At 39.1% G+C, this 12,380-nt stretch overlaps 1 long non-coding RNA gene across 1 annotated transcript; it reads left to right on the top strand.

Annotated features, from left to right (window-relative positions):
- Positions 1-303: 303 nt before the first annotated feature.
- On the top strand, positions 304-6,181 carry LOC120543416. Its single transcript, XR_005636331.1, has 3 exons — positions 304-411; positions 539-710; positions 6,148-6,181. It is a non-coding gene; the product is annotated as an uncharacterized LOC120543416 (long non-coding RNA).
- The last annotated feature ends 6,199 nt before the right edge of the window (positions 6,182-12,380 follow it).

Here is a 12,380-nt window from a genome sequence, read left to right as displayed (position 1 = left end):
TATACAAAAATAAACAGTGCACCACTAACCACAACCCAATAAATACCTCCACCCAAAGTTAATCCAGAGATATTTATATGAAAAAAAATATTTACAAAAACAATGCACAAGCCGTAATGCTTGGTAACTTCTAAGACGCAGATCTACCAAGTACAGTACTTTCCTCCAAAACGAACTAGTCAGAAAGGACCCCCTCTAGAGGCCACGACTCCCTTTTGTATTCAGCGCCACTGCGCCGACCAATTAAACAGCCGTACGTCATCCCTCCCGAGGTACGCGATGACGTGAACACATTTGCGAAAAGCGGTGTCTACTTTCCCACACAATTACTATAAAAATCGAGCAGCCGGCGCGCGCGTATAGCTGTGCCGGCATTTCAGACGCGGACTGCACTTCATGCCTTAAGTGAACGTAAGCACTTTTCCATTTTTCTCCTTTCCCCTGAGCTACAGCCCAGACAACTACGAATACGGGATCCCTTTACTAGACCGCGGTAAACTAATACTACGACGCTTTGCACTTTCTTTTACTCTTTTAGAGTTAATGAGGTCGCGGGAAACGCGTGCAGGAGTGGAGTACCGACAATGCCATCCCGGCCGGTCAATGGCAAGGCTGTCTCTCCAGTCTACATGAGACCCGCTGTGACACTCCCCAAAAGACGCTAATATCGTCAACGAAGACGTCTTTCTACACTATATAAATGAAAAAAGGTAAGTTTCCTTTCTTTGTACCTTTTTTCCTCATACAAAAGCCTCCCTCTTTACCCAGCAGAGGACGCTTAACTAATTTTATTTACTTACTGGTAATGCCAGTAGGGCATATTGCCACAGTGCAATCTTCCAACAATGTTAATATTGCAAGCTTTATTGTGAGTCAAGAGATTGCTAAAAGAGGCAAACCATACACAGACGGTGAGTACATTAAAAGTTGTTTTATAAATGCATCCGAAGAGCTATCCCGGGATTTTAACAACAAGGCAGAAATTCTTAAAAAAATTAAAGAGTTACCACTGTCTGCTAAAACAGTAAAAGATAGGACAGTCAAAATGTCTTCAAATATAACCAATCAGCAAATCGAAGATCTTAAATTGGTTTCAGCTTTATCAATAGCTGTTGACGAGTCTTGTGATATAAATGACACAGCACAAGTTTCACTTTTTGTCCGATTTATTTGTCTATGGGTCCTAAAGAAGAACTTTTAGGATTATTGCCACTGAAAGGTCAAACACGTGGCGAGGATATTGCAAATGCTGTCATTGAATGCATGGAGAAACATCATATTCCACTCGATAAAATTGTTTCAATTTCAACAGATGGGGCAAAAAGTATGACCGGAGTGAGAAAAGGTTTTGTTTCTATTTTGAAGGAAAAAATTAATCACGAGAAACTTGTTTACCATTGCATCATTCATCAAGAAGCGCTTTGTGCGCAGACATTTCCAGAAGAAATTTGCAATGTTATGGAATTGGTGATCAAGATTGTCAACAAAGTTGTAGCTAAAGCTCTTTATCATCGGCAATTTAAAGAATGTTTAGTTGAAATGGAGAGTGAGCACGCAGATCTTCTGCTGCATAATAAGGTACGTTGGCTTTCAAGAGGAAACATTTTAAAACGTTTCGCTTCTTTATTATTAGAAATTAAAGCATTTCTTCTTTAGAAGGGTGTTGACTATCCTGAACTAACGGACGATCAATGGATCCAAAAATTTTATTTCATGGTAGACGTTACATCTCATCTAAATAATCTTAATCATAAACTACAGGAGAAAGGAAACACAATTTTTTCGATGTTGGAAGAAGTCATTTCATTCGAAAACAAATTATCCCTTTTTGCTCAAGATTTTGAAAGAGAAACATTAATTCATTTTCCAAGCCATTGACATTTACTATTTCAAAACAGCAATTTTAAATATGAGAGAAACTTTTCTACTGAGGTTTCAGGAATTCAGAAATAGCATGGCTACGTTAGCCTTTGTTAAAAAACCTCTCAGTGCTGATGTAACAGAATTGAATTTTTCTCTTTTTAATATTGACATTGGCGCTTTTGAAATGCAATTACTGGAGTTAAAAAAACAAAGAATTATGGAGCTCGAAATTTGAACGCCTTAATGCTGATCTGGAAAATTTGGAGAAAAATAAATGTGATTTTAGTTCACAGCACAAGTGGTCTGCTTTGAAAGACCTGGAGAAGGAAGACATGATCATTTTCAACACCTGGAATAGTATTCCTGACTCATATGATCAGTTAAAAAACTAGCATTTGCTGTTCTTTCACTCTTTGGCTCTACATATTCATGCAAACAATCTTTTTCAAGCATGAACCTTATCAAAAGTACATTGAGAAATCGTCTTATTGATGAGAACCTGGAATCCTGCTTGAAATTAAAAACAATGACATACAAACCTGACTTACCCAAACTTTCCAAGGAAATGCAAGGTCATTGTTCACATTAAATGCATGTTTTGTCATATTTTTATTTTAATGTAAAAATATTTTTTGTCAATAAATAAGATTATTATTATTATATCTAATTTTATTTAATGTTAGTAGCTAGTTTAAACTGATTCCTAAAAACATGATCCTTGAAAAGAAATTTGGCTCTCAAAAGAAATCTTAATCGTTGTAGTGCCGATCTTTGGCTCTTTTGACTAATGAGTTTGCTGACCACTGCTCTATACCATAGGTCCTACTTCATCTGCTGTGAGAGTTGTTCACATCGTGTATGAACTCGTCACGTAGACTGGTTCTGGAGCAGTAAATCATTTGTTGGCTCTGGCTTGATGGCTCTGGCTGGTGAAGTGTGATCAAAACGTCTTGAGCCAGAAGCTGTATGGTGCTCATTTTATCAGCGGCCAAGTTCATATGTGCAAAAATATGAAAGTTTCTGGCATTTGTGTTTTATAGTCTTCAGTACATTTCTTGTGTCAGAACCAAGTCAAAAGTATCAAATAAAGTGCTACACCGTCACTAACTTTCAAATACTACAGAACAAGACATCAACAGAGATGTATTCTCACTCAGTTAACGTCTACCAGGACCACAGACACAAGATGGTCTGCACAACTCCATCATGACGAAGACGTCTCTCAAAGATGACCCAAGATCTGACCATTGTGACCGGGTGAGCAGACCACAGGAAGCGAAGGGGAGTATTTTGGCACCAGCTGAGCAACCTCATTTAATCGGCACAGATAAAAACAATTTGGATGTGAGCGTCAGTAGGCCTTGTGCCCTAGGAACTAAGTTATCCAAACTATTCTATAACTTTTCAGTAATTGTTTATCACTCTCATGCTGATCTTTCTGATCATAAAATAGGTCATTAAGATAGCAATTAATGAAAATAATTCATAATTAATTGCAGAATTACAGCATTTGACGGTTCCTCTAGAGTGCCCCTTTCTCTTGCATAATTTGGCTGAAAAACTAATCAGCACATTGTCATCTCATAACAGGCTTAAGTTTCAAGTTTGGTATTTTTCACTTCAGCTATTTAGCTCTTAACCGTCTTCCGGAAACTGTGACGCACAGACCCACATACCCATCATCAAGATATCAATGTTTTTGGCATCAGTGGACCCTAAAACGTCGAGATCCACCAAAAATCGCAGATCAAAATTTTTGATGAATCTAAAGATTTCGCTCTTCCCTGATAGATTATATGTTATGATGCTGGAGGACGCAAAGCAATAAGAAAAAGTCCACTGGGCACAACACAAAGCTGATTCTAGTTAGCCAGACACTGCTTAAGAAGGTTTCCATCAGCAGGAGCTCTGTCCTTTTTGAAATCATGGTCATAAATGAGATGCCACCTTATGGGGACCACCCATTTTTAAAGTGTTATAAACTAGGAATTCCAAAGCATGCAAGTCCCAAAAAAGCACTTCTGATAATGCTCACTACTGGAGGATATACAGCCAAACCCCATCTAGATAAAAGGGCAAGCACGAAAATCTTTATAAAAATAAAAGATTTATTTTTAACAAAAAATTGCTCTGTAGCACAAAGTGAAACGCTGTACAGCACAATGGGAAAACGCAGTTGCCTTAAACTGAAGACAATGCAAGTGAACAAAATCCTAAATCTCAAATCCAGAGAATGGTTAGAAAACAAAGCAGACACAGGGTCAGGAATTTAGAGAAATATAAAAAAAAAGAAATAATAAAAGCACAGAAAACACAAGAACTCACCAAAACTTTCTAGTGTAATCAAAATGAACCACCAGGTACTGTGGGAGACCATCTGGATTTTATAGGGCAGAGGGCAACGATTGGTAGGTGTCTAATGATATTAGAAATAATATAGTACATCTCCCCAATACTGAACCACTTAAACCCCGGTACTCCATTTTAAACAAATTAAATTCTTTCACCAGGATAGATGTACCTGATTTATATAAAATAATTTCTCAACTGAGACCCTCCACCTGCATCCCCGACCCAATACCAACAAATTTTTTCAAAGAAGTATCAGGCAGACTAATTTATAGTATTCTTGACAAAGTATCAAATCATCATTAGATACGGGGGTCTTCCCAGACTGTCTTAAGACTGCTGTAGTTAAACCCCTGCTCAAGAAAAATAATCTTGACCCCTCTTCTTTTGAAAATTTTAGACCCATCTCTAACCTGCCCTTCTTAAGTAAAATTCTAGAGAAGGCAGTCATTTTACAGCTAAATGACCACCTCAATAAACATGCTATTCTTGATAAATTTCAGTCAGGTTGTAGAACAAATCACAGTACAGAAACTAGTAAATGACTTGCACGTAAATGCAGACAGAGGCCGTTTATCTGTTCTCATCCTCTTAGATCTGAGTGCCACCTTTGATACCATTGATCACAATATCCTTAGAAATCGCCTTAGTCAGTTGGTGGGCCTCTCTGGCAGTGTCTTAAATTGGTTTGAATCCTACCTGGCAGGTAGAAAATTCTTTGTAATTTGTGGTAATTATACTTCAAAGGCACATGATATTCTATATGGTGTTCCACAAGGCTCTATCCTGGGTCCGCTGCTGCTTTTTTCGATTTACATGCTTCCGTTAGGTCAGATTATCTCGGGGTATAAAGTAAACTACCACAGCTATGCTGATGACACACAGCTGTTCTTATCTATAGCGCCTGACGACCCTGACTCTGTTATTTCACTAACACAATGTCTTACTTGTGTTTCTGAATGGATGAGTAGTGATTTTCTCAAACTAAATAAAGAGAAAACAGAAATTTTAGTGATTGGTAATAATGGATATAATTAGGTTATTAGAAATAAATTTGATGTATTAGGATTAAAAGTCAAGACGGAGGTAAAGAATTTAGGGGTAACTATTGACTCTGAACTGAATTTTAAATCACATATTAGTCAGATTACTAGGACAGCATTTTTTCAATTAAGAAATATAGCAAAAGTTAGACCTCTTGCAAGATGCTGAGAAATTAGTTGACGCTTTTGTTTTCAGTTGACTAGACTACTGTGACTCACTCCTCTCAGGACTACCCAAAAAAGACATCAATCGACTGCAACGAGTGCAGAATGCAGCTGCTATAATTTTAACTTGAAAACGAAAATCCGAGCACATAACCCCCAGTTTTGATGTCACTACATTGGTTATTTGTGTCTTTTAGAATTGACTTTAAAATACTGCTTATGGTTTACAAAGCCTTAAATAATCTCGCTCCATCTTATATTTTGGAATGTCTTACACTTTACACTCCAAATCGTAACCTTAGATCTTCAAATGAGTGTCTGCTTAGAATTCCAAGAGCGCAGGGGTGGGGATCAATCTGTTCTTAACATAATTCTTTTTTTTGTAAAAACTTGATTACTATGTATAGATTGTAATAAAATTAATAAAAATAAAAAAAAAAAGAATTCCAAGAGCTAAACTTAAAAGAAGTGGTGAGGCGGCCTTCTGCTGCTATGCACCTAAAATCTGGAATAGCCTGCCAATAGGAATCTGCCAGGCTAATACAGTGGAGCACTTTAAAAAAACTGCTGAAAACACATTACTTTAACAAGGCTTTCTAATAGCTTCATCTTAGTTTAATCCTGATGCTCTGTATACTCAATTAATTATCATTATTATTCATAGTATTCATATTCAAAATCCGTACTAACCCCTACTTTCTTTTCTGTTCTTTTTCCGGTTTTCTAGGATGGCGACCTGCGCCACCACCACCTGATCAAAGCACTGTGATGTCCTTACATTGATAGATTAAAGTCCAGAAGTTCACATGACCATCATCATCAACTTCCATTAGAAAACCTTAATACCATGAGGACTGTTTGAGGTCATTTGTGTTAAGTAGAAGGCCTAGAGGGTGCTGGAACCCCTGCAGATTTTATTTTTTCCTCCAGCCGTCTGGACTTTTTTTTTGTTTTCTCTGTCCTCCCTGGCCATTGGACCTTACTCTTATTCTATGTTAATTAGTGTTCCCTTATTTTAATTCTTATTTTTTTGTCTTTTTTCTCTTTCTTCATCATGTAAACCACTTTGAGCCGCATTATTTGTATGAAAATGTGGTATATAAATACTTGTTGTTGTTGTTGTTGGAGGACCACCACAAAACACAAGGAATATAACACAGACAACTTACATACATATACAAAATCAAAAACATAATGCAAAAAAGAAATCAACAAAAGTAACATCAATATAAATTAAAGAAAACATGCATGGGGGAGGAGCAAGCACTGAGCAATGTGGGTGGGGCTGGGCATCCTCCTTTGGTGCCTTCTTGGAACTATGGGTAAAAAGAAAAGACACAGTTAGCAACAGCACCCCCGCTCATCAAGGAGTGGTGTCACTTACCTCCGCAGAGCCGGGAAGGAGATCCCCAAAGTGTGACACAGCACAACATGCAGCAATTCATGATGAAGAGTCAAAGAGTGACAGAGTATAGGGGTTCATTATTGGCCAGTTTATATATCATTATCACTGTGGAAGAATTTTAATCTGTTCTTCCTTGGAGAATGTAATTCAGAAATACTAGTACATTTTCAACATACCGCAGCATTTCCATTGAGTTTAGATCTGGATTTTTATCAAACCAGTCCAACACTTTCATTCTGCTCTTTTTCAGTGATTCTTATGTATACTTGCTATTGTGTTGGAATCACAAGTCGCTTATGCACAACAGGAATTTTTTCAGGAGCCAAGGACTTTTTAGAAAGTGAAGACCTTTTGTAGCACTCCCATCTCAGGCCACTTGTAGGACTTCCTAGTACTTATTTTAGCTCCTACTCCAGGGTCTGTACTTTTTGTTCAACCAGTAACAATCGTGGGTGGAGCTCAGGCAATGAATCATGCTGATGGGTTAACCACAAGCACTGGTGCCATCTTAGAAATCAGTTAGTAGTTTGGACTCTGGGGAGTTATTGGTGAAAATGGAACTGAATACTACAAAATGGATGGGTAATGAACAACAAAATTCAGGCTTTATTAAATTTGATTGATGATAATGGTATTCAAAAGAAATTTGAGTCATCCATTCAAAAATGCTAAACATTGTTTAAAATTTCACCACTTTCGGCTGAACCATTATGAGAAATTGAAAACACTAAAACAAGACTACAAAAAATGAAACACTATAACAGGGAAAATGCTTGTAACAGAAAAACCACAAATGGTGTTGCGCACTGGATGCTGTTCTTGGTCACATATCAGCATACTCTGGAGATGTCACAATAAAAGATTCAGCACCAGAGCTTTTGGAATCTGCCGTGGATGAACGACAAATGACAACCCCAGACACATTGGTGTCTACTGAAGGTATTTGTAGCTCCCCAAACACCCAATACAAAGACTTTGTTATACTACATGTTTCTTTATGTCACTATATCTGGACAATACTGTTATGAGTTTTATTCACATGTGCATGTTAACTGTGGCACACAGGGTCTCAGCAGTTAGAATTGCTGACCAAGCATTTGATTAGATAGCCAAAGATGACTGGAGGCTTGTATAGTCAGCTTAAACACAGGTTAGGGTATTTCTGTCCTCTTATCAGCACAAATCTTCTTTCCTTACTGGGAGAATGAGAATCGGCATGTAAGCACTATGATATTTCTGTATTTTGTGGGAGAGGAATTCAGCCCTTGTTTGGAGATAGAGAAGACCAGCAAATGAAGCAAGACATTATAAAGGCTTGGACAACAGCCAGACCCTTAGAGGCGGAATCGACAAAGCTCGAAGGAAAACCTCCCAGCGTAGTGACATGAAAGATGGCTGACTGTGTTAATCCAGATTTCCCACCTGGATTAAGTCTGTCCATGCGCCTCTCCGTCTGTAACCACGTTAACCGTCAGTAAATGTAAGCTAAAAGATATTTTTTCTCATGTGATTCTTGTACCGCCATAATCACGATGGGAGGGATATCGCCTTTTCTGGTATATTATGATATTGTTTAATTATTTAATATGCCACAATTGTAAAAGAACACATTTCCAAGAGAGCTAATGCCTCTGCAGGAAACAGACTTTGACACAAGTACTGTATAAAATGAATGAAACAGATTTATTTGTGGGAAACTCTTTCCCAATCGTTTCCCACTCCATAATCACAGTCCAAAGCAGCACATAGTAATACTGTCTCCTCCACTCCTCCCAGCAAGCTTCATCCTCCTTCCTACTGACTGTGGCTCCCCGAGCTATGGCAGAGAGCACCTTTTATTTTATCCCTGGAAGTACTTCCAGTGTTCGCTTGGACCAGAAGCACTCTTGGGTAAGGCTGGAGCCCCAGGAAGTACAACTCCCCAGTCCACACAGCACCCCCTGGTGGCACCCACCAAAACCAACAGGGCTGAGCCGACAAAATGTCCAAGCCCTATGATGTCCTGAGGGAATGCTTGGCGATGCTGCAACCCAGGGGGCTGCCATCTACTGCCCTGGTGAAGACAAAGCCCTGTGCAAATTGTCTCCCCATGTCCTTCCACGCTGTGAGCATATCCCGGCCAGCTAAGGTTCCCAGGTGGTGCTCCTCACAGGTGATATGCATCAAGTTAGCGTGTTAGTCGTGCTATTCTCTAATGCTTATGTGTGTGTCTTAATTGACATGTTCAGACTCATATTGCAACTATATTTGTATTCATTTGTATGTGATTTGTTATTAATTTTGGATGAGTACTTGAAGGGTGTTGTACTGTGTCACCCATGATGGATGCATTGAGAAGTCAAGCAAAATGACGCCTTTTATTGGTTATAAAAGGTTACAAACAACAACAAGATTACATCTTGCCTGAAGAAGAGGCCTAAGCTACCTCAAAAGCTTGCATATTGTAATCTGTTCAGTTAGCCAATAAAAGGTGTCATTTTGCTTGACTTCTGGATGAGTAATTGAGAAATTTCTGTGAGAGAGTATAAATGTGCTCTGCCAAGACAAAATGTTGCTTTGATTTGCTAATGTAATGCAATCTCACACAGTCAGCACACAGGTCACGTACAGAAAGCCATTACTATTACCGTTTACACGTGATGACAGAGGTAAATTTAGCTCCAGCTGCCACAAGAAGCCAATGTCTTCTTTCTTTGGTACAAACTCCCAAAACCTGAAATACGTGTTTACCAGCTTCTTGTACTTACCATAGTATATTTTTGCCTATTTAAATATAATATGCTTATGTTTTTGGCTTGACAGAAAAGAAGAAGAGAGATTTAGAATTTGTAGGTGCCGTAGAGGAGAGACTGACAAAAGAAACCCTGATATCCTAAGACAGACATATTTCCATCAGCTGCTTGAACTTGATGATTGACAGGCTGCTAAATGAAAGAGGGAGTTTGCTCCTCTATGTGTCGCTGACCGAAGGACCCCAATGTCCACAAAAGAAATGTAGGGGCACCAGCCGGGTTGTCCCTTTAAACAATTACAGATTCCCAAAATAAACAGATGTTTAATAACGCAAATAAGTACAACTGGACACAAAAAGCAATGCAAAATAGGGCAGAACTTCAGGTTGTTCAGCGCTCCATAGAGCGGGAGCTCCATTCTGTGGTCTGAGCTCTCTGGAATGAGACGACTCCTGACAGGAACACCTCAACTTTATAGCGGCTGGGCTGGAAGGAGCTGAGTCAGTTGCCCTCATTGAGTGGTTTCTCGGGACTGTGGGAGAAAGTAGAGACCGTCAGCGACAGCGCCCCCTCATTTCCTGGAATGGCAGTGCTTACCTCACCTGAGTCCAGAAGGTGAGCCTCAGGAGTGCATGTGTGACATTTGAGAGGAGGCTGCTGAGTCTCTGTGTCAGCAGAATGCTCCATGGAAAGGATTTATTTCTGCTTTTCAGCAGCTTGTTAACTTTTTAGATAAAAGAAGTGCAAGTGTTCCCCATCCTTTCATTAGCTTCAATCTAATACTAGTCATCCACTCTGCCCGCGTAGTAATGAAACAAGACAGTGAGGAGGTTCCCCATTCATGATGTCGCTTTTCTCCCTCCCCTTGGCTCGCAGCTTCTGTCTCGGATTAGTGCAAATATATCAGAATATTCAAGCAAATTATAGAAAAAATCCCAATCTAAATCCGTTAAGAAGTTCTCTCATTCACTAGCTAAGCAGAGGTTCTCTAGTTCTCTCGTGAAAAGCAGACAGACAGGCAGACATTGGATTTTATATATAGAGATTCTAGCAAAATACCTGCACTTCGCAGCGGAGAAGTAGTGTGTTAAAAAGTTATGAAAAAGATAAGGAAACATTTTAAAAATAACATAACATGATTGTCAATGTAATTGTTGTATGCTTATTTTAGTATTGATAGTGAATCTGATGATTGTAAAGAGTTTAATTTATGATTGTAAATGTTGTGTATGAGAAATGCACATTTTTTGGATGTAAGCATCTCTTTGTACACGAGGTTTGCAGTTCTGCCCTCAAGCTGTAAAATGACCAAGCTGTCTGATGAGCTTACTCTTGATGAGCATGCAAAGTACATTTGGCCATGTGAGTAGCAATCTTGTGTCAAGTCAATGGTGACCTTATTTAGAGTCTGGCCATGTGACTTATTTATTGTCATAGCGAAGCAGACCCTTACTGGAAATTGGGAAGCGTTTGAATTGCAATGGGAGGTCAGAGGGTATGAGAGGGATGCAAGGAATAAATGCAGTCTCCCCTGAGTCAGTTCCAGTGAAGACAGTTGCCTCAATGAGGTTCTTGTTCAGAAATTTGATCTGAAGCCTGGTGGCGTTACAAAGTTTTGGTGGTTGTAAGTTTCGTAGTAAAGTGGTGGAATAAACGAAAAGGCAGGAGTCACCAGTTAGAAGAGTGAACCAAGGCCAACAATAACAGGCTTCAAGCAGTGGAATAAAGAAGAAGGAAGCACTGAGGACGATGAACAGCTGAGGAAAGTAAGGAAGCGAGTGAGAAGGCACATGAGCGCGGGATGTCGTTAATGTATATAGGCAGGGAGCCAACCATGTGGTAGGTATGTAGGAGATTGCCAGGGGCAATCCTTGTGTGTCTCTACCATGAAATAAATTGTCTGTCAACGGAAATAAGGAATGAAACCGCCAAAAGGAGAAGTCAGTTCCAAAAGTTCCTTACAGCATAAATGTTGAGAACCGCCAAAAAGAAGACGTTATTTTCAAAAGTTCGTTACAGGGCACGGTACAAAATGAAACATACTTAACGTTTGTAAGTACAGTGTAAAGGATGAGCATGGGAAATTTGGGATTCCTACGAATATTGGAATGTTGCAGAAATAGTGAGGGGGGTTTCCCCTGTCTATAAATACAGTTTAGGGGGTACACCTGTTTCCCCTCCTTGGGTATTACAATAGAATATGAAACATACCTAACTTTTGTAAGTACACTGCAAGGAATGAGCATGTGAAATTTCAGCTTTCCACCTATATGGAAATTGGGAGAATTAGTGATGAGTCAGTGAGGGCTTTGACTTTTATATGTATAGACTAACACAATTCCCGCGATTCGCACTGACGTAGTACTGCCTTAAAATTTTTATTAAGAAGAAAAGTAAACCTTTTTAATCTGAGGCAAAATATACCAATAATTATTTGTTAAGGATCTCTTTGTATGCCACGTTGTCAGTTCGGCCCTTCGGTTGTAATATGACCAAGCTGTGCACTGAGCTTACTCTTGAAGTACTCTTGTAGTATAATTATCTCCTGTACCATCAGTCCACACCTTGAACCTGTCCCAGTCATTCAATACATAAGATAAAATGTTCCTCCGGATATCAAGAGTGAGCCTGATATGGCCGTGCAATATATAACAAAGAGAATGGAAAAGGTAGGTGCCATGTCCGGGCACGGAAACCACTCGGTAAGTGACAGTTCTTTGATCGATGGTGATCACCTCGAAAGACATGTTAATGGGGGTAAGGTTGGAATGATAAAGGAAATGGGTACCTGAACAATGTAAAGTAAGTCTAAAATACCTACAA

This window comes from Polypterus senegalus, chromosome 13 (assembly GCF_016835505.1).
Source record: "Polypterus senegalus isolate Bchr_013 chromosome 13, ASM1683550v1, whole genome shotgun sequence".
Taxonomy (NCBI): Eukaryota; Metazoa; Chordata; class Cladistia; order Polypteriformes; family Polypteridae; genus Polypterus; species Polypterus senegalus.
This window is presented reverse-complemented; position numbering and strand designations above follow the sequence as displayed.